Here is a 25,963-nt window from a genome sequence, read left to right as displayed (position 1 = left end):
TCAGGGTCTTTTGCCAAAGCTTCTTTTCTGATAACAGTCTTTTACTGCAGAGGGTCTGTCGCAATACTTAAGCACCAAAGTCCCTTTCCTCTCCACGTTTTCACATGTACAAGTTCTCATTTTCAATTTTTATCATGGGTCTCTCTCCTTCAGGTTTGGACCCCTTTCTACCACAATGTTCACAACTGGTCTCCCTTGTTCGATCTCGGACCATGCAATCTCACTTTCTACATGTTCCTCTGGATATCAAAAATCAAAGACTTTCATGTGTGCAATGGGTTTTTATTTATTTCATAGTTTTTTATAACATGCCTAATACCGTACCTGAGTTCGGTTTCTTAGCGCGGATCCGGGATTCGAGCCTCTGTTGCTCTGCTTGGTCTAGCTTCCAAGACCAGCGCGTTGCCCCTGCACTATCCTCCGTTCACTGGCTTAACCATCATCGGTCTACTTCAATTCACTTCACACAATATTCTAACTCTCTTTTCTGCCACCCCTTGGCTGGATACCTTTACAGAGACCTTCAATTGAGCACCCTTGCAGTGCCAGACCACTCTGTCACTGGTATTGTATCTTTCCTTCTCAAAGTTCAAACATTCATTAGCAATTCTGTTTTACTCACGCCTTTCATCACACACATTTAGCAATGTTGGTACCTGTGCTCGTTACATGATGTTGCCAGTTTCAACCTTGACATAAACACAGACCGGTCTTGCATCATGCTCCCCAACTCACCGGCTGTGTTGATCTCTTGTCACGACTTTGTCCTAGGAGCCAAGGACAATACCCAACTTGGTCAGTTGCGCAGGACAACCTCTGGTATCTCTGACACACAATGCAGATTCTTTAGCCTGGTTTCCTGGCCTTACATTTTCTGATCTACAAGGGTTTTGAAAGTAATGTCTCCTGTCGGAAAGGCCAAGGGTATTTCCTCATTGTGAATCCTTTGTGGTTTGCTGACTTTCTCCCTTTGTTCAGCTGCCTTTTCGAAACTGCTACTCCTTGGTGTGCTTTGCCTCACCCAGGGTGTGCTCTTGTGCTGCACCTTTTATCCATGTGGGGAAGTTTAATGGAAGTCGGTATGAGTGATTGTCAGTAATTGCCTGACTTCACCTGAGCATAGTAGCGGGACATGTCAGGTACACTGCTCGGGTGTGAGTCTGGTTTCTCCCAGAGCGGGCTGTTCATGTGGAAGTGTTTGTGAAGGGAAAGGGGTGGAGGGTTAGGCTCCCACGTATCCTACCTGGTAGGATGGGTAAATGGTTACATGGGGAGGGATACCGCATCTCACCATCCAGTGTCCCACTCCCACAAGATCCCACACCCAGGTGATCCTCCCACACTTGTCCACCCCCAGGGTCTGGATCCAAAGGCGATGGCCATGCCCTGGCCACTTGAGAGAGAGATCACCAGGGACTAGTACGTGAGACTCTTTCTGGTTTCTCACATTAACCAGTCAAAAAGGCAAAAGGGTTATCTTGGAGGATGGTTCAAGATGTGCTCCCATTGAACAACATTGTAGAAGCAGAATTCCCAGTGGTCCCTAATTTGCAATATTCCTGCAGAAGCAACTCACTTCACTGTGGCAGACCTTAAAAATGCACTCGTCTCTATGCCACTACACCCCAAATCCCAGCCCCATACCACATTTACCTACAGAGGACAAATATGTCAACACACTTGTTTGCCTCAAGGGTACTGTGAATACCCAAATATTTTTAACAGGGTACTGCAGATAGATATAGGAATCATACAAATGCAGAGCACAGCAATGCAATATGTAGGACACCTTTTAGTGTGCAGAAATGACTATTGGCAGAAAAGGGCTATAAGGTGGAAAAGGAAAAGCTGCAGTGCTATCAAAAGGAAATACTATACGTGGGACATATAATATCAGCAGGGAAAAGAATAACGCTGAAGAGAGCATCAGCAGTACAGAACACACTGAGATCTACCATGATAAAGCAGTTGCAGCAGTTGTTGTGGTTATGTAATTACTGTCGAGGTTGAATATTTGATTATTGATCTTACACTAAACCACTGCTGCAAGGGCTTAAAGCGGTATAGACGGTAATAGGGCCAATTGTCTGGACAGACCAAATGACTGAGGCATTTCAGGAACTCAAAAAACCGATCAGTGATTCCCCTGTCCTAGCCACACTGGATCACAAAAAGCAATTATGTTTGTTTTCACATTCAATGGTCAGGTAATGATGGCAGTTCTCACACAAAGACCTAAATGGGAAACAAACCCCAGGCTTATTGCAGTGGTCTATTGGACCCCATCATGCAGGGACACTTTTCCATGTGAACATGCCTTAGAAGCAGCAGCGTTCGCCATAGAGAAATCAGCCACCTTCACTATGGGATGCCCAGTAACCCTCTACGTAGAGCATGCTGTTTTCGCAATAGTAGAAAAATCAAAATCCACACTCATGACACAGTGTCAGCATTGTGACAAACAACTCCATACAGGTAGTGAAGTGTCACACTGTGAATCCATCAACATTAATCGCAGAACCAGTACAAGAGAATGACATAGTATGTGACTGTGCCTCATACAAGGATACCACAGATGACATGCCCCATGCAAGCGAGGACCCACTCGAGGAAGGGAAGGTACTCTTGACAGAGGGGTCATCAACAAATTACCACAACTCATGGGTGAGGCACATGGGAGTAGAGGTAGTCAGCCTTGAGAGTGGGGAGTACCATGTGGAAGCAAGTTTCCCACTGCCCCCACACTACTCGGTGCAAGCAGAAGAAATAGTAGCACTTATAAAAGCATTGCAGCAATCCGAGGGGTGCCTCATTATGATCTTTTCTGATTCAGCGTATGTCACATTTACAGTACATGGAAGCCTTTCTAGATGGTACAGGAGGGGGTACAATAAAATCACATGGCCTACAGATACAGCAAACACAAAGAGGTGATGGCAGGATGGTTTAGACTGAATCTTAACCTCTGGCATTGTTCCGGGCAACCCTCAGACCATTGTTTATCACCTGCCAAGCCATTACAGAAGGGGAAAGACCATATGCAAATCTGGCTTAGTCCCAGCCCAAAGGGGCAGTCCAGCCCAAACTGCTAGGTCACATCCCCTCTGCAAAAGACCACAAGCATCCCCAGACCTGTTTTGATCCAGTTGGGCCTCATCAGTGAGGAGTAGCTTGGGTCTCTATGCCCAGCAGACACGAAACCCACATCTGGGCATACCCATCCCACTTGGGGGTGCCAAAACAAAAACAAAGAGGTGATGGCTCGAAGGATTAGAATGAATCTTAACCTCTTGCATTGCTATGGGCAACCCTCCAGACCATTGTTCTTCACCTGCCAAGCCATTACACAAGGGGAAAGACCATGTGTCAACCAGGGTAAACACCATATGAAAAAGTGACCGGCATAACCCTGCATACACCAGTCATACCCGCATGCACAGCATCTGATGCCCACACCACTGCACAGTTTCTGGGGGATGAGATTTAGGAGTACCTCAGGAACCTAATCAAACATATCTGATTTATATCTCGCCAGATTGGGCCCCACCAGCAACAGAGCACTCTGTCACAGAATGACTTGGCACAGCAGTAACATAAAAAACATCTCCTCCCGGACGATCGAGTGTTCACCTGGACGTTTGTCTAGAAATGGAAAGAACCGTGCTTCACAGGACCCCACAAAGTGATCTATGCCACGCCTACAATGGTCAAGGTAGTTGGATACAAGCAGAAGATGCACCTCAGCGGCATCAGGAGAGACACCAGCTCCCTGTGCAACCTCTTCCCCCACATACGAAGGAGCAGGAGTGGGGGGAATGGAGAGAAGGGGAGTATTAGGGTTTTCACTTTTATGAACACAATACAGCCATTTGGGCACAAGGATAAGACTTCATCTCAGCTGCAGGAAGACCAAGATTTAATGAAGAGTTCTGCCTTGTGTTGTTTAGCTCTTTTGTCTTCTGTCTTTGGTCAAGTTTATATGGTTTCTTTCTGGGGAGGAGGGTATAGTGGCAATAACATTGCAGATGCATCAGCAAATATTAGTGTCTCTATGCTTAAAGTGACAAGGGATATCACTATTCCAACTGTTCTACCAGATAGATTAACTGATGTGCATCACCATTCAGACGACAATTTGGGGTATAGACATATGAGAGTGGTTGGAAGGGAGAAGTGAGCCTTGTTTTGTTTTCCCTTTGATTCCCCCATGCGACAGCCACACCCACACTGTTTATACCTCAAGAAATACCACCAATGGAAGCACAATCTTTAGTGCATCTAGCTTTATGCAGGGAACGAGGTATGGTCAATGGACAATCAATAAACAGTGTGGGTGGGGGCTCACACATCTATATACAGAGGACACATATTCATAGATCAAGGGATTGGCAGAGGAAGTGAATATTAACAGAATGATACTATAGCTTCCAGGAAGGGTGGCAGCTGACTTTGGGGAGAAAGGAGCTAGACAAACAAGGTTATTATCATGGCACCGCCCACTATGTGGTGTTCTAATAGAATAGGGAGTGGCAAGCTGCAGTGTGACAGACCTAGGTTACAGATGGAAGGAGCAGTTTTCTTTAAAGATAAATTGGTTGAAGGCCTGATTGGGTTTAGAGCAGGAGGGATGGCACGGCTGCCTAAAGATATAGTTTCAGACATGAATGGAACATGTCCTTGTATTTGAAAGAAGTATGTGAAAAGTTGCACATGGCTTGACAAGTACAAACCCACCAAAGTAATGGACATTTAATGATTCGCCCAGTGTTTCAGGGGCAGTGGCATTATATTTCAGGGTAATAAGAACTTTGGCACGACTGTTAGCCTCTCTAATCTCCAAACTGGCACCACAGCACTAATGGACATTTACTGGATCTGCAGGAAACTGGCCTATGTGTAGTAACTGCCATCCTGGGGAGGTGTATGCTCATTGGCAAACCTGCAATCCCCAATGTTGGTGATCCCAGATGCCAATTCTATAACCATCAGCGAGCACGCCACGACAAAACCAGTTTACAAGATGCCTCAGTGTGCCCATCGGTCTGTGGCCCTGCAGCCTCCCTGCCTAGGCAACTTCTTATCAGAATAATCCAGCAAAAGAAGAGATGCCATCCGCGTATCAACTATTCAGCAAAGCAGATACATTCTTTGCTTCAATCTTTGCACTAGCAATACAAGCAGCAGTCAATGCAAAATGGCTCCAGATCACCAGGTGGGAACTAAAAAGGGCCTAAATACCACTGAGTAGGAGCTGACAGAGATAAGTATAGAGGCTCTACAGAATTGGTATGTCTTGGACCTCCTCACTGCCATGGAAGGAGGTGTCTGTGCCATTATAGGCACATCCTGTTGTACTTAAATATTTTCAAACAATGCAGACAATGGCTCACTTACTGAATCAATAGATGCATTACATAATTTGTGCACCACCATGGGGAGGGGGGTGGGGTCCTGGCATCAATTTTTTCTTGGGTACCCTCCTAGATGAATACTGCTTTTAAAATGCTAGAAATGTAGAGATGATGCCAGAACACTAAAAACAGGTTATGGTTGGTTACACTGCCCTCTATCGAGACTTAGGACAGCTGGGTAAATGGTAGGGTGGTTTAGAAACACACAAATATGAAGAATTAGTTCTCGAAGAGAGGTGCTTTAGTTACACTTCTCATGAGGCTACCTGCTTCCCAAGAGATACAGGGTCTTGGCTAGAAGACTGTGTGCTGGAGACTGCAACATGTTACATAAATATAGTTGCAAAAAGATATGTTACAGCTTGAGGGGCTACAAGGCCTGAGAATGAGGGGATTGCCAGTAGTACAGGATCCATGAGAGAGAAGCTCACTATTTCAAGTTTGTTGCTACAGGAGGTTAGTTTCACTTCTTTTCTGCTCTCATTATTGCCTCCCATTATTGTTTCCTTGTATTGCTTTTTTGGGTCTAAACCATACCACCATAGAAGTAAAAAAGGGATTTGGACAATTTTCTATTTCTATGATGGCCATCTTGTCCCCCCCACAGGTGAGTGACCTGTCGCAATATGCGTGCAATCCATCTCCACTGAAAATAAAAAAATCAAACTATTTGAACCTCTGATGGTGCCCCGGAGTGTGAATAGATATCACCCCCATAGTCAGGGGCATACTGGGCTGGGCTGGTAACAGCACTGATTCCTCTTTGAGGCCCTCACCTCCCTTGGGCCTACAAAGGCTCACGGCGGTAGGCTTTTACCAGCCCGGTACACCCCGCCCCCAATTGGGGGGTGATTATTATATGAATAGTTCTGTTGTGTGACTAAATGTATGTATTATAATGAGCGACTGCAACATCCAGGCCACTTTTAACTGGGTAAATATGCCCATGTAAAGTAGGTGCTGCCTTGCAGTGACTTCTCCTGCATAAAGTAATGGAAGCACATTTATTTATTTAAATAAATGTGAGTTCTAATCAAATAATCTTTTTCTTGTCACAGAATTGTGGTGTGGGAATGTATGCAGGGTGCATTAAACCAGTGGTGCCTGCTTAGTGAAAAGAAAAACTAAATGAATTAATATATCTTATGTAGGATGATGGTTGCAAGCCATTGCAAAGGGGTCGCATGATATTTAGCATAACGCAAGGCTATCAAAACCAGACTCTTTGTATGACCTTAACCTGTTTCTGCATATATGCCTGCTAACCTGTAACTAAGAGCCTCCTGCACCCGAATGTAATCTTAAATCTGTGTATCCTCTGTAACAGCGCCTCGATGCCTCATGGGCTGCAAGTGCGCTTAACAAATGCAAAATAAATAAATAAATAAACATCAGTATGTCTTGTGGAAGTCTCACAATCTGAGTTAATCGTCACATCCAAGGAACCATTAACATAAAGAAATGGAAATTCTACTACATTTTGATACAGTTATTTTCATCAATTAGTTATCAATACAAACTCATCTCTCTCTGCGTACTTTACCTGCTAATACAAACAATAAACAGTGTAGGACATCTACTAATGTACAGATTGACTTAATTAGAAAACTGACCAACACCTACTTCAACAAAGATTTTTTTTTCAGGATTCCCACAGCATCTCCTCTATTCTTCTCGAGTTCTTTGTTATTCATTTATTTAGTTATTTTGCATAAATCTTCTATTGTTACTTTTCTGTATGATATGTTCAATGAACTATACCAAGTACATGGTTGATCCATTATTTGTATATCTCATTACTCTGTCATCGCGTAAGGTATAAGGATATTTTAATAAAATTTGACAAAATAAAGTAAGCTTTTTACCAATATTTTTCAAGTTCAAATAAAAAACTAGGCCACTTTTTAGACAATCATTCAACTTTATACCTAGAACACGCTCTGCCCTTAGTATATCCAGCAACAAGTATACAGTAATTAAATCAACAAACAAAGGGGGAAAGATTGTAATATTGAACACAGTGCATTATATTAAAATGGTGGAAGAACATTTAAGCACACCAGGTTTCTACAATACAACCAGCATAACTATTATTAATGAAGCTAAAGTGAAGCATTTTATTCTAGTTGATAAATGGTTTCATGAAGGTATATTCGATGAAGATGAGAAAGCCTTTATAAAAGTAACACTTCAATGCAGGTAAGACTGAACCAAAGTGGTTTACTATCCAAAATAATCCCCACATTGAGAGGCTTCAAACAGGGTTGCCTGCTTGCTGTTCAATTTGTTTATATTGGATTTAAAGGCCGCAATGGAGGAGGATGGCTCTATTGCGCCAAGGATAAATGGGGATCCGACAGAATGGATGCTTTATGCAGATGACCTGGTTGTGCTCACCCAGACCCAAATAGGCCTGCAGCACAAATTGGACTCTTTTCAAAAATACATACAGGCTAATGGCCTAGAGGTCAACATTGCAAAATCTGCGATTTTAGTTCTGCAGAGTATAAAGGGGAGGGAAAGAAACCAATTCTCCTGAAGTTTGGAAACACATCTATAAATCTAGTGGAGAATGTTAGATACTTGGGAATCGGGATATATGTTACGCTCCCAGGGTCCTACAACTGAAATCAAAGTTAAAGAATGTGCCTACTCAGGGCAGTATTATTCACCAAAAATTCAGGAAGTTTTCACTGCTGCTGGTGCTCAAATTCTACAAGCAGAAGGTGACACCCATCATGACATATGGAGGAGGAATCCTCGTTATGCTTACCATGGGGAACGTGGTTGATTCTGGAAGGGTTGTTTTGGAGGAAAATCCTTCACCTCCCGCGTTGCGCATCAATAGTAATTATAAGACACAAACTGGGTCTTCTTTCCCTACATACTGCAGCATCTTGGAACTCCCTATTACTGTACTGTAAACTCATTACAGAGAGATCTCATCCCAAATTTGATGTATTTAAACAGAAAGAGCGAGTGAAGCTTGACTGGGTTCTTGGAATAATGTCTAAATACTGTGTAGAGCTACTGCAAAGGGCAGACATATCAGAGGACTTGTTGAAATCAAACCCAGATGCGGTAAAAGAAAACATGGCATGGGGACTGGATCTCAACTGAATCAGAAAAATCACAATTCATTCTATTTGAGTATCCAAGAGGTGAAACAAAAGTGATGAACATACTGCCCAAGTACCTTGTGAAATTCCCAAGCCCCCTACATTGAACCCGCTTCATGAGATTCAGTTAAATCTGTTTCACACTAGAGAGGTTCCGAACTCTCGTAATCAAGTGAAGGGTGGGACGGAAGTTTGCAGGTTATGCAACAGGTCAAAGGAAACACTGAAGCACTTGACACTTTTTTGCCCTCTCTTGAAACACTTGAGAACACATTATCTGGGTAAATTTGTGTGAGCCTTTACACCGAGGAATGAGGCTGAATGGTGGTATTGTCTAAACCGGGGAGAAGAATTTAGATTAGTATTTGCACTGACAAAATTACTGGATGAAATATTTAAATCAGCCTTATTGGGTTAAGTAAGTGGTTCCCCACATGAAGGATAGGATTACATTGATAGTGCAGGGTAGACTATAGCTATCGTATGGGGTTTGGCAGGTTTTGATTTTATGACTGATAAGGTGATTTATTTAGCTTTATTGTCCCTTTTACATTGCTGTATTGACCCTTTGTATTACGAACTATTTATTGCTGATCTTCTTTTCCTGTATTTTAAACTAATGTGTGGCAAAGGTTGGCAGAAATAAATACGAAAAATAAAATAAAAATAATATACTTTCTTACAAATGTGCACAAAGATCATGGGAATCAAACCACGGTTATACGGATTATGAGTAGTGACACTACTTTGGATTGCAAATGTTTAAAATCCAAAATAAAAGTCTAAGCAATTAGAACATTGTACAGCCTCACATGCACATGTGGTGCCATTACATGCAACATCCAGCATCAAATGCCTCAGTAATGCCAACCAATGCAAGGTAATACTTCACATGCCTGGTATGGTCACCAGATATAATCCAAAGGTGTAGATGCCATCACCAAATGCCAATTTGGCCTCACTAATGGCATGTAATTCTGGTCATTGTCTTATATGCATGGTAGATCCACCACATGTAGGGCAAAGTCTCACCCCGGTTGGGTCATCATGTAGTATTCCCAGCGCAGATTCTAATGCCTCAGTAATGTCATCTAGTACCATCCAATATCTCATATGCCTGGTAGTTAACACTCATGCACTGCCAAGATAATATGGCAAGGGAAAGCTCAAATTCTTTAGTGAATGGCATCGATGGCTTGTATTGCCTCACATGCCCGTTCGGTTCATCATATGTAAGAAACATCCCCTCTTGTGCAGCTGACACTGTAATATTCCAAGTGAAGCCACAAACGGCACATAAAATGCCATGTGATAGGGTGTCACATAATCAGTGTATAGTGACAATAGGTCAGGTACATCCCAAAATGTCCAGCTGCTTTTATACTCATGCCCCAGCACCTGACACAGTTAAATCAAATGAATAGTACCCCGAGTATCAATCACTTTTACTCCCTAAAAATGGCCAAATATTCCCAGTAAAAAATAAACGGAAACGGACACATAGGAGTTTGTCCCCCTGCTTTCACCCACACAGCTCCATGGGTATATTTGGAGAAGTAGTACACGTAGAACCACAGATGAAAACCACTGTTCCCAATGCCTGATAGGAAGAGAGAAAATGTATCTGTTAATGTACATGAACAAATTAGGTGCAGGCAAATACATATTACAAAAACGTTATTATTTAACAGTACATACATATGTTTACTTGCTTATAAAATACTCCCATTGGGAATGGGAATTCGTTTTCTACTCCCTAAAAACTCATGTTACTCCCAATTGTATACAAGCATAGGCAATGCCAACAGTGTGGGTTTTTGTGTAGGCCCAGGAAAGGCACTTGCCAGGCATAGCCATAGTGGTATTAACTGGCCATTGATGGTAGCAGGTTCAACATGGTGTGTATACCTGAGCATCTAATAGCAGTGCCTGGCAAATGTCTAATACTTATACAATAGCCAAAACTGTTGGATTTGCCAATGCTTGTTTTTAACAGGACTTCGCTGAAGGACACGCAAAGTGCTTATAAATCAAGTGGCTGAAGGCAGACCTGGTATATTACACCAGTAGAGGGCATACAACACCAATTAAATCATTGGGCCTCATTCCGAGTAGAGCGCAAAGGGATACCGGGCACCGTTAAGGACATGGGTGCCGGTAATCCCTTTGCGCCCTACTAGGAGTTCCCTTAGCGAGTCCCTTCCTTAACGCCTGATTTTAAGGACGGGACCTGCTAAGGGAAATCAGACACAATAACGGTACCGTTATTAGCTCCTTCCCCTTTCCCACTGAGCCCAATGGGAGCTCAAATGGGAATGGGGAATGGCTTTTTCAATGGGGATTTACCGGTCCCGCAAAGGTCGGAATAGACTGGTAAGTCCCCATTGAACTACCTCCCATACTGGTACTCGGTACCAGTATGGGAGGTAGTCATGGTGCTAATAGCGCCATGATTACCTTCATACTCGGAATGAGACCCATTAACTCTCAGACAACTGCTTTTATAAAAAACACTGGCAGGCAATTTGAGTGCCTTTGATGGTAAGGCTTGATTAAATCAATCTCATAGAGTTCCCATGAGGAGGTGTTTTGGGCGAGGATGGACAGAACCGGGTGGTCTGATGAATCCTGCAGTGTCATCACAGAACCAACACAAAGTCTCCTGCCTTGTGGCCAGGGAAAGGCAGATGCTATCTGATCCTTACCCTGGGGGTGGTATCAGGGGGGCGGATCACATGGGAGGAGCAGGCTATCGTGGGAATGTGGTGACATCCTCAGGAGAGATATGGTATTCATCCTCTCCTGAGGATGTGGGTCTCCTAATGCCTGAGTATTTAATGGCATGGGCTCACAGTATGGCATCCCTCTCGAACTTTCCCAAGGTACCAAGTATAAGAATCCTCTTTGTAAAGATTGAATTCATGTATTTAAGGGTCAGGAAGATAATGCTACTTCTTTTAGTAGTAATGATTCTATAAGGTGTTTAGGTTATAAATCCAAGAGAAGACACATAATTTCCGTAAAATCGTAGCCCTAAATATGCGTCACATAAATCCCCTAAACAAAGTGGATTAAAAGATATGGAAACAACTAAGAATATTATGGACTTCAAGCCCCATAATGCTCTTAGTACTAAGATGAGGAAGAGGGGTCCAGAGTTACCAGAATGTAGTATGTGGTCTAGTGGTTGTAATGGCACACACCTGAGCGAGACCTTTAAACATATAAAGGCCTTTCAAGTGCAGGCCATGAAGAAGAAGCAGGAGAAAGCTGAGGTAGTAGCCGGATGCGGTGCAGAGAACGTGGCAGAGGTCGTGGTGCACAGAAGATGAAGAGTATGCACAGCCGGAAGAGGTTTGAGGCCAGCTGCCCTGAAGGAGAGAATCAGTCTCAGTGTCCTGCATCTCGCTAAAGTGTGAGGATTATACAGGAGCATGTGTTGCACAGTGTGAGCTCCATTGCTAGACAGCGTGAGCAGCAGGAAGCTGATTGGAGCGGTCACACGCGAGGGAAGTCCCAACGAGCAAAGCAACATAAGAAGTGGATCCAGAAACACAGTTGAGTTGGCCTGATAGCGGTAACCCTGGGCCGCTCCAATGTAGAAATGCACTTTTTGAATAACAAATCTTTAAAATAATGCAAAGTAAAGGCCATTTCCCGGAAGGGAGAGATCAAACAGAAGAATAATGTAAAACGCATTGCCCAAGCCAAAAAAGGGCAATATCCAAAGTAACTATAACTTACATGAAATGAAACACCCAACAAGAAAACATTGTAACCAGCATTACCAAAGACAAAGAGGGGCAAATATAAAACAAAGGGGTTATCATTTCCCCAAATACGATATTCAAACAAGGGAAATTATTTCCTGCATAGCCAAAGCCAAGAAACCTCAGGGCAATTTGAATGTAACAATCCCAGAAGTTGTAAATTACATTACCAACAGCCAATAAGTTGGATTGAAAGAAATCTAGACACAGGAGAACATCCTTTCTTGTAGAAAGGATCAAGGGGGAGAACAATGTAATCTGCATTGCCTGTGGCAAACAGATCAATGTAAGAAGAATTGTCCTCTTATACAACAGACATATGAAAGAAGTTGTAAGCCAATTGTGTTAAAAGTCAAAAGGCTTATTCCAGAAGCTGTTGTTGATTCAACTTTCCCCTTTGAGGAGTTAAGTGTTGAAAGTTGGAAACAGGCCTCACCAGAGTACGAGTAATAGTAGTAGGAGTTTTCTCCTGGCATGGGAGTCCACCAGTAAAGTGCCAAATAGTGTTTAGTCCTGGCAGGCGAGTGGACCAGGAAGAGGAGGAGTTGAATTACTGTGAATGTTGTAGAAGGTTGTGAAAATTGTGGTGGAAAGGAAGTGGCAATTCCACTACTGTTTATTGATTAACTGTTATATAACCATCCTGACTAAAATATAAATTCTGAATCGATCATCATGATTAAGGTGTTGCTTATGAAGAAAAATGCCATGCGATGAAAAGTGATTGGTCTTCTGATAAAATAATCTTTTTATATTGATTTTCTAATTTGATGTATGAATAAAGAGACTTTTTTGGTTTACCAAGTAGAAGATTGCGGAAGTTTTAACTATTGTCTCAAGCGTGAGAAAACTTTTTGGGAGCTAGGAATGTCACTTTGCCAAGTGGAGGAGGTACTGGATGCAAATAACTCTGTATTCTACCTGGAGTAGAACTTGGTGAGTAAAAATAACTTTTCTGAAATATAACTTGGTTTTAGAAATCCTGAAATGATTCGGGGCATGGGGGTCCAAACCTGGTCACAAGGATTCTTGTTTTCTTTATAATTGAATACATATGTTATTTTGCAAAGTTGAAAACCAGCATACAATTCCCGTTTGATTTGTGTATGCATTAGTGTGAGGGACAAACACTTTTGGACATTAGGTCATTTTCCTTCAGCCTTAGTTTTTTTAGTAGGGAAATGCTTGTTAGTTTGGGGAAAGATAGGTGTTTGTCTCACCCTTTATTGTTTAATAAATGGCAACTTGTGAGAAACCTCCACCTATGGATCTGACTCACATGTCTGACTCCTCACAGTGGGCATGGCCATAGGGATGATCATGGCCATGGACGGTCAATGGGTGTGCAAATAACCAAACATCTGCAGGCTCTGTGTCCTCCCTCATATGCCATTCCTCCCTATCTGTACTCTAATGCAATAGTTTTGGATTATAGCTGTCACAAGCAACACTGAAAAGCCCAAACTAAAAACAGGGAGTAAAATACTTCCACTTCTTCTGTATGACTGTTTTCTCTTATTTAACTACTGTAGTATATCAATTCTACTTGTTCCTCTTTTTTCATTTAAACTATTCCTTATCTTGTCAATGATGTGTATCCAATCTGGTTTACAAACCTGTAGGATTCCCAAAGTGTTTCACTTCTTTTTTATGTGGGGATTTATTTCAATTTTGCTCATATCTGTTCTTCATCATGATGTTGGTCTAACATGAAATGTTAAAGAAATTTGGAAGGGGTTGCACCATTTCAAATTCATGAAAGGCATTATGAACTTGGATTGCTTTAAGAGATATATTTAAAAGTATGCATTGTGGGAGAAACCTGAGGGTATTCTCACTCCTACTCCCCTTGGGTCCTCTGCACAGGTGGCCAGGGAAAGGCCATAATTCTTGGATCCTGATCCTTGGGGTGGAGAAGCAAGGGGGGGGGATCACCTGGGTGGAGGGTCCTTGAGGATTTGAAGTGGGGTACCTTTGGGTGAGACATGGTATCCCCCTTTCCCTATTGACAACCACCCTAACCCTTGCCCAATCTTTGTGAGTTATTGTAAACCAGTTAACCTCAAATCTTCACATGTAACACTTGACAGTACTGAGACAGAGAAGAGGCAAATAAGAGTGATGAAGACTACACCTCCACACCAATCTGGTACTGGGACGAAGAAGATGCCTGTAAGGAACTGCGAGGGTGAGGCGTGTCCCTTTAATTGTGGTCAAGCAGGGATAATCGGGCTTCCAAACCTGCAGCCTGTCAAGGGGCGGCAGGTGTATAAAGGGAGACCAGCCCATCACAGCAGGGTGTGACAGGTGAAGCAACAGGGAGACCTGAGGGTGGAGGAGCAGCAGGAGACCCATGAAAGGAGTCAGCCTTGGTGGCCCAGGAGAAAGAAAAAGGATGCCGGCTGAAGTCCCAGAGGACTTGTGGGACCCGATGTAAGTGGGCCATATATTCCCCACAAGCCTGGCAATGGCCAGACTTCAGTGCGTGCAGCAGGGGCTGATAAGGAGCCCGGTATGCCGAGAATGATGTCTGCACCTGGAAACAAGCGTTGAAGGTGCTGTTGTGAAGCAGGGAGCACACAGTGAATGAGTGAAGCTCACAACGGTGGGTTTTGATGACTTTAGGAGGGAAAGGAAGTCTCAGGAACCACCGGGAGCACGCCGAGAATTCAGGCGAGTGTTGGAGAGGCACAGACAACAAACTTAAAATTCAAACAAAAGATATGTATTAACTTAAATGTCAGGATGGTTGAAGGCCTAAATTGCCCTATGGTAGGTGGGATTTCCCTACCTGAATGATATTAAGGAGAGTCTGATTCAAAGAATTCAACTCAACAGTCTTTGTCGAAAACGTATGCTTGCACTCCCAACTAAAGATAAGCAGTGTGTAGGAATGTCAAAGTCAAAAGAAATAGTGTTCAAAACAAAGTTCTGAGCTGCTTCCAGCTCTCAGCTTCTTCTTCAGCTCCCTTCCCCAAGTTCAAGAAAGTTCCACTAAAGTCTGAGAATCACCTTTTTCCACTCAAGGGAATACAGCTCTGCACAGTCCTCAGGGTTTCCCTTCCCAAGCCTCAAGCAATATATTTCAAAAGAAAATGGTCTTCAAGCATTTCCCCAAGACCACAGGTACAATGTCTCACATCTCAGGGCTCCCTTCACCAAGACTTTAACTCTGTCAGTTATATTTATTTCAATCTTTCAAACAAAAATTTCAACACAATTTAAGGTACGCTTCACCATAATCTTGGATTGCCTCATCCATTCACTAGTAGTGCCCCTCCTTAGTATCGTTCCACGATGTCTTTTGGTTCTCTCAAGTCAGGGCTCACTTGTCTAGGTGCATTTGTCGGACCACATGGTCCACCCACCACAGGTCCGCAATGACGATACCTCTTCTTCTGGCACCTTGCCTTTATGTATAATATTTAAATTTCTTTGGCTTCTCCTTGGTATCCCCTTGACTCTGCCAGGGTATGTCACACACATTTTTCCAGTCTTTGGCCTTGCTGCACTGCAAGTATTCATAAAGAGAACTTTGTGGTGGTCTTAACTCTGTCCCACCTTTCATGGCACTCTTTCATAATGATGCAGTTTTTTAGATGTTGTTACTTGCACCCTTTCCCTTTGACAGTCTTTCATCACTTGCTTTGCCCATAAAGTTTCACTATAGTTTTATAAATTACATAAGCTTAATTGCTTGATTTCATTCTGGTCGGTATTTACCAGATATGCAAATTGCTCAATGGTTAAGTTTCATTCAGTTTGTGGTTCAATAAATGTTCAATATGCTTAATTTCAAATGCTCATTTGGTTCGGTAGTCAATATGCATCTAGCAGCTTTATTTGTACGTTTTCCTTTCATCCTATGATTTATTACTGCTTCGCCACCTGCTAGGAACGCCCCCGGCTGCCGAGTGCCCCTCCTGACACTCACCAGTTTGCAGCAATGTTCCCCGGTGGCTCACGCTTTCTCTTCCAACCTCGCAGGTCACAAGCTCGATGGTACGAGCTACGCTTGCATTCAGGGGCTTGTATCTGCCCCACGGAGGGCTTCCCTGACTCTGACTGGACGAGGACAGCGCCCCACTCCCTCCAACATTTCCAAAGCTCCTGATGCACGTCTCATTGTAGGTGTTCCGGCTTCTATACACTGGACTTTGGGCCAGAGTCCTGGCTCTCCCACAGGTCCCACCACAGCTGCCTTTCCCAAACACGGGTCTCCTGTTGGTTTCCTTCCCAATGGTCTCCCTGTACTTCAAATTGGATTTGCCTGGCCATGATTAAGAGGACATGTCTGACCTTCACTTCACTTTAGAGGCATCTCTATTGTCCCAGTTCTAAAGTGGTGACATGGTCTAGTGTTCATTCCTCTCAGGCTCCTCGTGCTCGTCTCAGTACAGTCAAGTGTCATATGTGGGGAAATTATGGGTGTTGGCTTATAATACCTCATAAAGCTCAGGGGAGGGTTAGTTTTGGTCGACAAGACAATGGGAAAATGGGTATACAATGTCTCACCCATCTTACATTGAACCCTCTTTGCCCTTTTTCTGGTATGTCTGGCTGGGTGGTATCTCATATCCTTTTCCTGGTCAATGGGACATGGGTAACAATATCCCATGACTGCCCTTGGTATAGAGGGTTCATGCCTGGAAGGAAAATACTGTGTCTCGCCTAAGTATATCTCACTCCCAAACCCAAGGACCCTCCACCCAGGTAATCCTCCCTCACTTCTCCACCACCAGGGTCAGAACCTAAGAGCAATGGCCTTTACCTGGCCACCTGCTCAGAAGATTCAAGGGGAGTATGAGTGAGAATATCCTCTGGTTTCTAACACCACTTCTTTTTGAGCCTTCAACATTCACTGTCACATACATTCCAGAAGTATACAATATTTCTGAAAGCCATTTGGAGGGAACTTGGGTCTTCACGAATGCAAGGATATGTAAATGCAGCAAGTATACAGATCTCAGATGTCTAGTATTGGAAGGGAATTGTGCAGACTGCCCTATCATTTAATAAGGCACTTATTACATTAGATGCAGCTTGTTAATCTCTTTGCATAGAATGTACAAGTGCACGTTGCTTCTTGTTAGCATAGTAAAACATTGAGATACAATGTTCTGTAATGTAATGTTTTTATGAATTTGTAATCCAAAAATAAACTTCGCACTGAATGCATTTAATGGGATCAGGAAATCTGGAATCGTGCAATATTGTACTAACATCATTACTTTCTGTACTTGAGCAATGTGTGCTATCTGAAGTAGATGTCAACGTCTCCTTTGGCCATTCGCTCAAGCACATTTTAAAAAGTGTACATGTTAGTGCTTGCAGAAAACACAAATCTACCTGCATCAGTACAGGGTGTGAGAGAGCACATCTTTTTCATTCAATGCTAACCTAACTGTAAATCATTACAGAGCATATTAAAACACATAAAGCTCCTTATTTGAAAATGGTGACACTGACTCTGGACAACGGAGGGAGTAGTCCCATGATTGATGGCACTTGCAAACATTTTCAAGAAGATCTGATGCTATACGTTATGTCTTACCACATATGCAAGCCCCTGTCATCAATACATAGCTTTTGTTGTTGCAAAATATCTATATGTTTTCATAGGCGTTAATTGGGACCATTCTGTGTGTGCCATGTATAATCATCTTTACACGTTATACACACACCAGGCCTGGCCTATTCCTCCACTGCCCAGCAACCCAACATCACACCTCAGTGCTTCTCTTCTCTCTATCATTACCTTTTTTTTTATACAGTTGCTCTTATGTTGTAGTATCCATTGAAGTGATAGATATGCTAAATGAACCCTATATTGCAAAAGGGTATAAGCAACCGCAAGGATTACTGATGCCCTGAAGCCAGCTGTCGCAAGGGAACGTTGCCTGTCTGGTAGCGCCCACCTGGATTCGGGTTAAAGTGATTTCATATTATTGATCTCGCTATATAAGCTGCAACCTCTGTATAATGTACAGAGATGGTTCAAACAATGCCCCAAGTGTTTGTTATGATGTGACTTGTGAATACTCTCTTCCAATCTCAGCTGCCATTTGGGCCGAATAGGAATACACTTGCCTGTCTCATTGTGTGTTTTTGTTTTCTTGTCCCTCATGCAATACCTTTATCCTCCACAGCTACCACACTTTTTAAAAGTGTTTCCATTTCCGGCCAGAACTGATTTTCAAAGTACACACTCTTGGTCTCTCATTCTAACCTCGGAACAACTTTAGACTATTATTAAACGGGCTTATGTTATCCAATCTTTTTCATTCTGAACCCATTAGACTACGTTTTTCAATTCTTCTATCGAACTCTCGCACCAACAGCACACCACGTGTTGGAGGTCTAGAATGGCATACTAAATTATGGTCATTTTCCTGCAGAAGTCTGGCGCTTTTGATATCATTCTATGCATATGAATGAAAGAACCCTATGTTCTCTCGATTGCTAGAATACAACAGATGTTTCCTTTTAACACTTGTTTTTAAAAGTGCATTCATTCCATCAACCATTTTGAGTGTAAGCGTTTTAAAGTCTTGTGGAATTAGCCTTTTGCCACCTAGCTTAATTATTTAACTCAATCACACCACACTATTTTTTAACGTGTACACTTATTTAAATATATGCTCATTTATGACATTGGATATTGTTCATAATTGTATCCAGGTCTTTCTATTGGCATTTTACTAGAAAAGAACGAATATTTTAATAACATAGGATAGTTTATGTATGGGACTTTGTAGATGATATCACTCTTTACGCAGAAGACTATTAAAACCCTCTTTTATTTATCTCTGTAAAACCGTGGGATGGGCCACCCAAATCTAAAGGTGGCTATGCTGCCTCACTTGTGAGTACTTTTCTTCTATCCTTCCTCTCTTGCTTCGTTGCAGTGCTATGATCTTAACATGAACACATGAGGTGTGTGCGACACATACGCACTGTGCAGCCATTTATGGTGGGATGCTTCACTTGCATCTCTTTATGGGATATTGGTGTGAATAACATCATGCCTTGTGATTGATTGAATGTCATGACTTGGGGTCTTCAGAATTAGCTTCGCTCTTGTGCATATATTCACCAGCTAGTACCTGCACGAATACCAACAATAACATTAACTGAAATACTATTAAAAACAAGTGTTATTTGGCATGTGTGAGGACTGGGGGAGTTGGAAAGGCTCCTTTTCTACATGGCTGCAGGCACAGAGATATCAGGCATTGTTTGTGGCTACTCTAAACTGACGAACTTTTCAATTTGCTACTAGTCCATAACTGCTAACCACCAACTGCTAGCACCTTTCCCGCTGTGCAGGGATGTTCCTGTCCACCAAGAAATGTACCTGTTAGCATGGTAAGACACAGCCTTTCAGCATAAGTGTGTAGGGGGGTAGGCTACTTCCAGGTATATTGCGACTCAACATTTCTATCTGAAAATGTGGGCGTCTGGCAAAGTTTACTGGTAGGCGACACAAAAATTTGGCTCGCCATGCATAGAGCCTCTGATATGACAGAGTGATGTGATCAGTGCATTTTAGCCACAGTAATAGCCTTGCTGCTGCATTGTATTCTCTACAGGCCAGGAAAGGGCAGAAAGAGTTCCAACATGATTGCTATTGAATCAAAATATTGGCAGCACTCTCGAGTGGGTACCTTCCCAAAGAATAAGTAATTTAGCCTTGTTCGTTCTCACGGAGGGGCGTCTATGGACTATTTTTTGATTGTTTAAGGGACTTGGGTTTAGTCCCCCTAAATTTCCTAGGGTCATCCAGACGTGGACCCATTGCGCACTGTGCTCAGAGTGGCACAGCTCTACCACACTAATGAGGCCCAACAAGGCTGAAACACGTCTATGGGGATGCTGTTTGTACTGTTGCTCAGAAGAGAATATGCAAATGGATATTTCCCTTCTGTGGAAGGTACAGTGAGCTAAAGTCTGGCTGTGGACTCTCGAGTGGGTACCTTTCCAAAGAACAAGTAATATAGCTGTGTTCGTTCTCGCAAAGGTGCGCCTATGGACTATTTTTATGATTGCTATTGATATCCAGCTGAAATACGGATGTGCCCATTGCAGCAGAAACATTATGAGGAAATATCGAAACTAGGAATATTTCCTGACTTGTCCCAGAGAAAGAACCAGTCATGATAACTGTGTTTTTAGTCTTCATGATCAATCAGGATTCACAAGTAAACCCGAGTTCTGAAGCAATTCTATAGGGGTCAGACTGATTAGCTCCTCAGGGCCCATTTTCCACAGAGGGTGCAACCCTTAAATGTTTTCTGCAATTATACAAACAAATCCACTGGTGAATGGCTTATAAAAGCCATTGAGTTCAATGGTGGGGTTGCTTCTGATGGGCTCAGATCAGACAATAGATGAGTGTGAGCCGCTTAATTAAGCATGTGGAAGAAGACACATATTAAAAAGTAGATACTGTGTGCTAACACAAGTAAACGAGAAGCTTTTCACTGGAATATTGACAAAAAATAAACTCTATGTTGCAAAACAAAGAGAGGGAGTTTATACACTTTAGTGCATAGAAAATTAACTTTGAAAGAGAGTAGAATATTTGATAGTGTTCTTTTCGTCAGGCCGAAAGTTCGAGGATGTAACTGCATGATAGCATATCTGCATTTTTTTAATGTAGCCACCTAGATACCGGTTTTTCTTGATGTGGAATCCAGAGACATTAAATTCCAGATGGTAGGACTAGTTGGGAGAAGCCCACCTCTATAGTCAGTTTGCAATGTTTTTAAAGGACTACAGCATGGCTGTTCCTTAGTAATGTAACTACGGGGCACCCTTTCTGCAAACAGTAACAATGCACGTCTGCCGAATATAAAGAGTTTGTAAGTACAGTTTGTGTACAGTGTGTGAGTGTTTTTCCAGACGCATAATGAGCATAGTTTGGCATGGGTGACTGGGATGTCAGAAAACAAGAGTTAACCCATAGCTTGAGAATACGATTGTGAAGAGGTAGTCACCTAAACCACCAACAGCACCCACGTGCCTGACCTCCGGGCTGCTTACTGGAGCCTAGCCAGCCCGCCTAAATCCTAGCCTGGCAAAATGCACACGCGCATCTTTTAACGTAAATTCTTAGAACCTGCTACACATGCACTGCGGTCACAAGGGCATTCCAACCACAAAACGTATTGAATCCATACCAATGGGGAAGGGAGCTTTATAATCAGCCGGTCAGATAGCAGAACAGGTAGAGCACTCATTTTGGCATCCATGCAGAGCCTGCCAATGCAGGTTTGAATCACTGTAGGGCCAAACTCAGCCTTTCATCCTTCTGAGGTCGATAAATGAGTACCACACACCATGGGTAATAATAAGCAGCACTCAGATGCCTGAGGGTTCTTAGTGCTATATAAATGTGAATTATTATTATTATTATTATATAAATGACAATTGCAATACAATTATAATACAATAAGCCTGCAAAGGTTAAATGTGACAACCACCATTGAAAGATTGTGCTTAACATGTTTGATTAGATTCAGCACTGTAAGCCTAGCTCAAAGCCAACACCCTTAACACAATGCCCCATAAACATTGAGGTTCTAGCTTAGTTACATATTGATGTATAGGCAAATGAAGAGGCCTGGCCTGAAAGTTACATTGTAGAACAGGGTTTTCCAGCTCCAGGCCGCGAGGGTCGGAAGCATGGCGGATTTTCAGGATACGCCTCATTGATATTAATGAGATACATTTGCATACACTCATTCTAAATGTATACACATGTGTTCTCATGAATATTAATCAGGGATATCCTGAAAATCAGTTGCATGCCGGCCCTCAATGCCTGGAATTAGACAACTCTGTTGTATAAGATCTGCTAAGGAACACACAAGACTGCTTTAGACCTTCAGAGGCCCAAGCCTGGCACCATGGAATACAAAACGTCCTACCTTCAAGGGGACAGGCAATAGTGGTAAACTCCTTTGACTTGCTAGGACAAGCAAAGACAAAGTCTCAACTGTTGCATCTTTTCCTTTTCACAAGTCCCTACAAAGGACCTACGAGAACAAAGAGGCTACCTCAACTGGCATTCCGAAAGATCTGAGCTTCAAATACAAACTAGAATAGAGTCTATAAGGACACCAAAGTTTCTTTTACCTACCTCCCCTACAATGTGTTACTCAGTTCCGCCTCCATTAGTTTGTATTTCTTTGAAGAACAGGTATGTCAATTTCGAACAGAAATGACCTACAATACCACTTTTACAGATGGTGGAGACATTCCCACTGTGGGGTGCCTGTACAATAGCTCGAAGATTCAAAGATGAGATGAGAACAAGTGGTGAGCTTGTTTACACATATATATATATATATATATATATATATATATGTGTGTGTGTGTGTGTGTGTGAAACAGGTGACATACAAGGGTAACATTAACCTACAGAGGCAAGTGCTTCAAACTAAACATGAGAACTATTTAAATGTACAAAATTGCATTATTAAGCGTCACTGGAGGCGGTGGTGGGATCAGGTAGGCAGGATGGGGGAGAGTTAATCAGCGGATGTACTGGAAAAATGCAGGAGGCCATGAGGCCAAAGAGGGGGACAGAGGCTGAGGCTGCACCCTTGTGCAAGTTCTAGAACAACGTGACCATTTGTCCAATGCTGGCGACTCTTTCTTCAGGTGTAAAAGCATTCCCCACCCACATATCGAGGACTGGCCTGATGAATTGGACCGTCTGTGTAGGTGTCAGTGGTACTTTCTGGAAAGTCAGGGAGAAGCCCGAGCTGTAAAGCAGTGAACAAGTGTCCTCAAGGTGTCTCGATGCTTGCTCTGGAGAGTAGGCCTGGATGAGCCAGTCTTCAAGATATCGGAAGAGACTCTTGAGTCTCTTGAGTGTAGCGATTGTCTGAGTAACGAGACAGGATCACACTCAAACTAAATAGAAGGTGAACAACAGCATTTTTGACCCATAAAGAACGATGCAGTTGACAAGATGGAATACAGTCATTTGTGCAGTCAAGTTTCAAATGTATTTGGAGAACCGCACAAAGGTGGGCCAAAAAGCAAAACGTAGTGCTGCGGCTTTGACAGTCTTTGCTCATTTCTTTCTATCTTCCGTCTTCATGCACTGCTTCCGGCATTGGTCACCGAAATATGTCAGTCTCAACAGACTCTTTTCACCAAGACTGTGAAATGGCACAGAGATGTTAAAAGACACGAAGGCCAGAACTGCCATTTTTCATGAGATTTCCCTGGTCAAGTCAGGGCACAACTCGGCCCTGTGCATTTTCCCACCCTGTACAATGAATGTGCATGTGTCTACACCCGCATAGCATTTTGATGTGGGTGGTGAGCCATTGACCTGAACAGATGCTTCCCATGCAAAGGACAGGTCGTCTCTGTGGGTCTCCATTGTAGTGGCAGCCTCCACGTTCCAACATGACCGCAGCCCTTACCAATCATGGACTTGTGTGCATGTGCCTAGAGTGCTGATCTTGTCAGTGTGACGATCCACTCCACGCAGGTAATCCCCAATATCCACCAGAGCAAAATACGAACAGCATGCATGAGTGGTCACTGTGCAATTCCTCGGTCCTCCCACTGGCATCAAAATCAGGGAATTAGTTTAACATGTTTAAAGCCCTAATTAAACACTCTGTGTATTCTGCACATGAATCTAAAAGCAGGAATTCACAAAGTGTAGCTGTGCATGATAATACAGGGATAACAGAATAATAAGAGGATGGATATGAACTGGGTATGCCGGTGTGTATATAAATAGGACTTTAGAAGTGGTCAGACGCCGACAAATCAAGTCCAGAGACAGTGGGTTAAATACTCAGTATTCTGTGCTGTGAGGAGCATTTGATGATTTTCTGCATATTTGCTGGGAGCAGATTAAGAAAACACTCCTTGTACAATTCTATTAATAATAGACTTGTGTTGCTGCAGTTCACTAACGCATATCCGGCAGCAAGCCTATACAGCTGTCGTGGTTTAAAATATAAATAATGTTTTTCTAAGCAACTTGTAATTATGAAATTAATCAGGGTATGTAAACCATATTGTTTCTCTATTGACATTACATCCCGCAGGGGCCCGTATAATACCAGGAGTTCAAATGTTTGAACTACCCCAGGGCGATTTCATTGCGAGATTATAATTATAATTGTTCATTCATAGTGTGCTTTATACCAACGATTGCTTTCTAAGCAGGAGATCGGGATTCTAACCTATGTTGCACTGTTATCTTGCTTCCAAGACAAACGCGTTGCCTCTGAGCTATCCTTCCTCCACAAATGAAATGATCTAGTCTGACCCGGGTTTTTGGCTATTCAGTATTGTTGCCAATCCAAAGTATCTAAACTAACACAATGATATTGAGGGCACACGTTGCTATTCCCTGCAGTAGCACCTAGTCTCCCTGCAGGGTGCCTGCATTCTAATAAATCCTGTGATAACAAAGGATAGGGTAACCAGACGTGCCGGTTTAGCTGCAACTGTCCGAGTTTTTGGTGCTAGGTCACCCTCTCTCAAGATTATGTTTCCATTGGAAACCGCAGTGGTCCCAGTTTTTGGTAGTAGTCGGTCTTTATAGCTAACAGGCATGAATGCACAAACACACACAGGATAAATGCTGTATTTTACAAGTTAAGATAGTGTTACGTTGTGATACATTAATTACATGTGTTTATTTGAACAGTAACACTTAAACCCCCTTCTCCTCCAACCTCTACTGAAGTGTAGTGCCTTGACAGCCACTTTCAAGAGTTAATAGTACTTTTATATTAGTTGCCCTTTCCCGGTTTTTTACTTTTTGTATCGGGTCACCCTAACTATGGAAACAATTACCGCTCCACGGAACTGGCAGGTGCGCATACTTTATGATAGGGACAGGGCACGTGCCACTACATACCCAGCATTGAAACCTACTTAAGCAGTCTGCCAGTGGCCACAATGTGACAGCAGATTTTTATGTGCAACGGAAAATTAATGTGCATTGTACACCACGGGTGAACATTTTAACTTTCTAGCTACTATGCAGGCATACAAAGTTACCGGACCCTAAGCTCTCCATATGCACACAATGTTCTAATTGGCACCTAATCGTCAAGTGTCAATTATCACTAGCCAACGACTAAGCGAGAGTGGACATATTGAGGTATGTTTTACAGCTCGAAATAATACAGATATGCGATCTGTACCGTTTCAAAATCTAGGAGAGGATACACACACAGACTTCCCTGAACACTGCAAACATTTTTTCGAAGCTTCGACAGAGAGGAAGATTTATTTTAATGGTAGAAAACATCTCTAATAAGCTCAGGCTGTGCATTCAGTTCCAATTATGTTGCTCTGCCCACTACAGCAAATACGCGGCTTTTTCCTATTAAGAAGCAACATCTCTGGAAGCAGCGTGCATCTATTTCGCCCTCGCTTTGAAGCCTGCGCTACAATCCGCTCCATTGTTTGTGCGGTTCGCGGCACGGAAAGGGATCTGGCAGCCGTCGGAAGCCAAGCTAGCCGCGTATCCCTGCTCCAGTCACCGCATGCTAATGCACGCCTGGCTGATGTACAGAAAGTTTATATTCAGGCCACAGTGCTGGCTGAGGAGCAGAGCTGCCAATCACTGCCGGGGCAGAAGGGTTTCCACAACAAGCCATCATGCAGCAGA

General features: G+C 42.8%; 1 protein-coding gene across 2 annotated transcripts in view; it reads right to left on the bottom strand.

The window, feature by feature from the left end:
- Window positions 1-25,963, bottom strand: part of SNTG1 (syntrophin gamma 1) — a 2,735,678-nt gene that overhangs the window by 1,834,845 nt on the left and 874,870 nt on the right. The window lies entirely within an intron of this gene.

Source organism: Ambystoma mexicanum, chromosome 5q (genome assembly GCF_040938575.1).
Source record: "Ambystoma mexicanum isolate Mex_15411 chromosome 5q, UKY_AmexF1_1, whole genome shotgun sequence".
Classification (NCBI taxonomy): Eukaryota; Metazoa; Chordata; class Amphibia; order Caudata; family Ambystomatidae; genus Ambystoma; species Ambystoma mexicanum.
Note: the sequence above shows the minus strand (reverse complement) of the source record. Positions and strands in the feature narration are given on the sequence as shown.